Raw genomic sequence first — 6,185 nt, 5'->3', positions numbered from 1 at the left:
CAGAGTGAGCCGTGAGGTCCACAAAAGAAGCGTTGGCCAGATTCAGCAAAGAAGATTGGCATCACAGACTCTCCCGTTTCTTGCTTAGTCAACACTCGACCCCTTGCATGGTCACCAACAAATCCCCTGCTGAACTTCTAATGGGTAGACGCCTAAGAACTGTGTTGGATAGGCTCCACCCTCACTATTGCCCTGACACCCCTCTCGCTTCAATGACGGGGGTCAGAGATTTTGTCTTGCAGGAACATGTATTTGCGAGGAACTATGTCGGAGACCCACTGTGGATTCCAGGAGTGATAGTAGCCATCACCGGCCCCCGGTCATACCGAGTCCAGCTGGAAGACGGCCGCATCTGGAGAAGACACCTGGACCAGCTAAGGAACCCCCGGATCGGGGGCTCAGGTCAATCCTCAGGTGCTACACCAAGCTCCCGTCGTAGACCATGCCAGAGCCTCTACACCACCGCCATCCGGACCAGAGGAGCTGGCAGTAGACCGGGACTGCCCGATGGGTCCACCACCGGCACCAGTAGACGGGGCCACGACATCACCAACCAGAAGCACTACACCGGTGCCTGTGCAACCCTCAGAGCGAGGCTGCACCCCATCACCAACCCCACCGGGTTCCTTGAACTCTGAGACACTTAGTAACTCACCGGAGTTACGACGCTCGGGGCGCCAGCACAGACCGCCCGCTTATTTAAGTGACTATGCGTGTTCGCATCTGGGGGGAAGGGGTGTTATGTCCCTGGAACTTGCCAAAGTCCCCACCCAGGTCCGTTCATGCTGCGGGGGCGTTTGCTGCCCCTCATTGGCTGGCCGCCCTCGACAGCCGGCTATAAAAGCCAGCTGCAGGGTCCGGCCAGTCGCTGATCGCTGGGAGCCTGCTCCAGGCAGAGCTAACACGTTCAGTCCTTTATTGCTACAATAAAGTCTTGTTGCATCCATGCCCTGGTCTAGCCTCTCATTGCTCAACTACAACAAATACCACTCTATAAAGCCTTAGTAAGACCACACCTAGAGTACTGCATCCAATTTTGGTCACCACATTATAAAAAAGATGTTGAGACTCTAGAAAAAGTACAGAGAAGAGCAACCAGGATGATTAGGGGACTGGAGGCTAAAGCATATAAAGAATGGTTACAGGGACTGGGCATGGCTGGTCTAGTGAAGAGAAGAACCAGGGGAGACATGATAGAGGTCTTCCAATATTTGAGGGGATGCCACAGAGAGGAAGGGGTCAATCTATTTTCTAAAGCGCCTATAGGCCAAACAAGGAGTAATGGATGGAAACTGAACAAGGAGAGATTCAACCTGGAAATAAGGAGAAACTTTCTGACAGTGAGAACAATCAACCAATGGAACAGATTGCCCTCGGAAGTTGTGGGAGCGCCATCACTTGAGACCTTCAAGAAGAGATTGGACTGCCATCTGTCAGAAATGGCGTAGGGTCTCCTGCTTGGGCAGGAGGTTGGACTAGATGACCTACAAGATCCCTTCCAACTCTGATTATCTGACTTACAACTACAATTGAACCCAGAATTTATGTTACTAAGTGAGAAAATTTGTTAAGTGAGTTTTGCCCCATTTGATGACTTTTCTTGCCACATTTGTTAAGTGAATCATTGCAGTTGTTAAAGTAGTTGGTTGTTAAGTGAATCTGGCTTCCCCATTGACTTTGCTTGTCAGAAGGTCACAAAAGATGATCCCATGATGCCGGGACACTTTCACCGTCATAAATATGAACTGGTTGTCAAGCATCTGAATTATGATCACATGACACACGGGGAGGCTACAACGGTCATAAGTGTGAAAATGGTCATAAGTCACTTTTTTTCAGTGCCACTGTAACTTTGAATGGTCACTGAATGAACTGTTGTAAGTTGAAGACTACCTGTACAGGAAAATAATGCTTCAGAACTTCATGTAAACTATCCCGTCCCGTCCCAAAAAATATTTCAGTACTTAACAGGATAGATAGGTTATTCCACCTCCTTTGGCACTGTAAAACGGATCTGTTAATGCCTAACTGAAGGAGTCATTTAAAATATTTGAGCTCATGGTAAACTCCCATTTATGGATCTTTGATTTCAGGAGAGAAAAACAATGGAAGGGGGGCGGGGAAAAGGGAAGTAATATTTTATTACAACCAAGTCTGTCAGTCTGAAAAGGCTCTCTTCCAAGAAGCAGAGCAAATAATTTTAATCATCCTAGTAAACAAGAAAAGACTTGGAGAAGAACAGCTTGCATATTAAGTAGTCTGGGCCGTAGTTATGCATGCTACATATATAGAGGGAATTTTTCCTTTCCTTAGGTGAAAACAGCCTGAGCTTTAAAACAGCTTCTAAGGCTTAATCTGTCTTGCTGTTCACGGATGGCAGTAGTTTAGAAATGATGTGCTATTTTTAGGCTGCAACTTCTCCACAAATGCAATCTAAGCATCAATACCTAATTGCCGAGTTTTTTTCCTAGTTAAGATAATAGAGCGTACAAATAGGGGTTTTCCTGTGAAACTCCTGTTAACAGAATCGGATTCCTGTCCCGCGTACATAATGCATCGCTTGATTTTCTCTGACAGTCGCTATTCACTTTTTTTCTATAGTTTATTACCCTTCTTGTGTCTCTGGGAGCTGTGCATCTTTTCCAGCTTGAATAAACGCTTCTAATGAACTAAATATCATCCTCAGTCATTTTTAGGCTGAGTAAGCAAGTGACGAGAGCTAATTATGGTCTAAATGGATGTTTCTCCCCTCCCCAGCCAGAACGATAATGTTAAAAACCTATCTCAAACTCAGCTAGATTTCCCAGCTGTGCAGTTAATCTGTACTTTCATCTGACTCAATCTCAACGAAGATATTAAAAAGTATACATTAATAAAAACACCCACTCTGTAAAGTTTCTGTGCAGTGTTTAATGTCACATCTTGGATTTTCAAGCCGGATGCATTACTATAATGTGGCAATGTAGTACACCTGGATTAAAGCAGAACGAAATGCTATCCGTTTATATTTCTTGCGTTGTCTGGGAACAGGAATATGCAATAACTTTATTTGCACATTTAACCACAAAATAACTAAGCACATTTCAGCTTAGTCTCTCCAGCAAACCCTGGTCATGTGTGATCAGTTTATGATCCAATATACTTTATTGTATAGACCCAGAAAACTAGACTCAGCAGCCAATGGTTGTTAATTATGTGTAGATGCATTACGCAAAGATAATCATAGGGCAATACTAATCAACTATGTTTTAATTTATGGTTTTGGATGAACCAAACATTTGGTCTATGATGGTCCCAGGTAGCTGTGACTTAGTCCAGAAACAGTAGCATGTGATATAACACAATATGCAAAACTAACCTGCAAAGCATGGATATATGTGCTATAGGCTCTTGCCCATTCTGAATGGTAAGATCCAGGTTGTATGTCTCTCTGTGTGTTTGTGTGTACGTGTGTCCTACTGGATACATCCAAAGATTGGTCAAAGCTTCTCTGTTTGATGGAATTATTCCCAATATTTTGAGAAACATGGGCTTCTCTTGAAAAAAAAAACCCTCTTCCTGATCTTGATGCTTTGGACACCTACTACAGGTAATCCTTGACTTATGACAATTGAGCCCAAAATTTCTGTTGCTAAGTGAGACAGTTGTTAAGTGAGTTTTGTCCCATTTTGTAACCTTGCTTTCCACAGTTGTTAAATGAATCACTGTAATACAATTGTTAAGTGAATCTGGCTTTCCCATTGACTTTGCTCATAGGAAGGTCGGAAAAGGTGATCACATGACCTTGGGACATAGCAACTGTCATAAACATGAACCAGTTGCCAAGCCTCTGAATTCGGATCACATGATTGTGTGGATGCTGCAAAGGTCGTAACTATGAAAAATGGACATAAGTCACATAGTTCAGTGCCATTGTCTTTGAACGGTCACTAAATGAACTGCTGTAAGTCGAGAATTACCTGTACTCAGATGTAAATATTGGGGCTGTGTATTGCTTTGAATTCCCTGAGGAAAAGGGGCTTCAGGCCACAAAGGTATACAACGCTAAACAATACATTTTAAAAAATGAAGTACATGTCTGTTTCTTTAAAAAAAATTAAGGGGAAGGGGAAGGGAGAACAGTGAAGTAAAACACTTAGATAATATGCTTTGTTCTTTTTTATTTAATACAACTGGTTCATACTTATGACCATTGCTGTGTCCCAGGGTCACATGATCCCCTTTTGCAACCTTTTGACAAGCAAGTCAATGGGGAAGCCCAATTCGCTTAATAACCGGATTACTAACTTATTAACTGCAGGGATTCACTTAATAACTGTGGAAAGAAAGGTCGTAAAATGGGGCAAGACTCACTTAACAAATGACTCACTTAATCAACAAATATTGTTGATTAATCAATTGTGGTCATAAGTCGTATTTTTGTAGTCATATTTCTGTAGTCATCCAGTAATATGGACATAATGCCTTTTGTATACTGTGTTCCATATGTTAAGGCTCAGCAGGATTTCTCCTTTCCACCTGATCAGAAAAGCTATAGAAGCCTTTGAGAATTGTACATTCTCAAAGGTATTTGTAGAATAATAGCTATTCTAGTATAAGTCTGTTTTTAGATTGCCTCTTATCCAGCTTTTCTATTATTTTAAAATTAACTTTGGTTTAATTTTCAAAATTACTGTTTTGGGGCATCACTGGTTTTATGATTTTGATAAAGATTGCTTGTTATTGTTTTCTTGAAAATGGCTCCGGGCTTCTTCTAGGAAGGAAGCGGAGTTGGAATGAAATGAAATGAAGAAAATGAATTTAATCGTGATCAAAAAAGAAATGGCATCTGTTAATGTAAAAAAAAAAATTCCTGCAACCAAATCTGTAGTTTTATAGGGGAAAGTGCAATAGGGATGATTAAAAGTCAGTTTAACATAGAACGAGCCCCTTTAAATAGAAGGGTTAAAGGCAATTTTAAATCCACCTCCCTTTATGTATGCACGTTATTAGTGCAAAAGGTGCCTTAAAATTTCTTTCTATGGCATGTCTGAAATCTCCCTTTGTGTGTGCATGTGACACTCCCTAGCAAGCTGCCTCTTTGCCAAAGGGTCACTTTGAGAAGGCAGCAAGGTTGAGAGGCCAATGAGGCTATTGGCAAATCCTCCCCATTCAGTGAATAGTTCTATTTAAAAAAATAGATATACAAGTCTTGGATCAGCCATATAACTGTTTTGGTTCCCAACTGAAAACAATGGGATGGGTTTGTCGGGGGAAAGTCAGCACAGGAATAACAAGACTCTTCTTGATGTGGCAAGGAGCAAGCAAAAATGACCATGGAAAAGAAAAGAAAAGAGGCACCCCACAGGCAAAAAGCAACTTCAATTGATCAACTCGGTTTATTGTGTTTTTAAAATAGTTATTCAGCTGGCTGTTTTCTTTTCGCACTGCGTTTTAATATTATTATTGAAGAAACTATGAAAACTTAAAACGATAATGCAGATTCTGGGCCCTACAGGTAGACTTCGACTTGCAACCCCAATTGAGCTCAAAATTTCTGTTGTTGGGTGAGACATTGGTTCAGTGAGTTTTGCCTCATCTTGCAACCTTTCTTGCCTCAGTCGTTAAGTGAATCACTGCAGTTGATAAGTTTGCAACCCAGTTGCTAAGTGAATCTGACTTCCACATTGGCTTTGCTTGTCAGAAGGTTGCAAAATGGGATCGCGGGACCTCGGGACACTGCAACGGTCGTAAATATGAACCAGGTGCCAAGCACCTGAATTTTGATCACAAGATCATGAGGATGTGCTGCAAAGGTCGTTAGCAGTGAAAAACGATCATAAGTCACTTATCTCAGTTCTCTTTGAACAGTCACTAAATGAACTGTTGTAAATTGAGGACTATCCGTACATCCAAATTAACTGATGAATGAGAAGCACCAGTAAAATCGATAAGACAGTCTTTAACTCCTGTGGTCCATAATTTTAATTAATGTAGTTTTAATGCTATCCATGAATGCTAGAAACAATTTGTTTAGAAAGGTAGCACAGAAATAGCGGATGACTAGGCTATGTCCTATATAAAATGAGAAGTCATTATCTACTTTTAACTCAATAGACACTGTCTTCACTGGATTCAAATTTGGCAACTCTTGTTATAAAAAATCCATCTACCCCCCATGACATTTTTTGATTAAAATACCTTTG

This window comes from Pseudonaja textilis, chromosome 2 (assembly GCF_049901715.1).
Source record: "Pseudonaja textilis isolate UNSWEBS1 chromosome 2, rPseTex1.2, whole genome shotgun sequence".
NCBI lineage: Eukaryota > Metazoa > Chordata > Lepidosauria > Squamata > Elapidae > Pseudonaja > Pseudonaja textilis.
Note: the sequence above shows the minus strand (reverse complement) of the source record.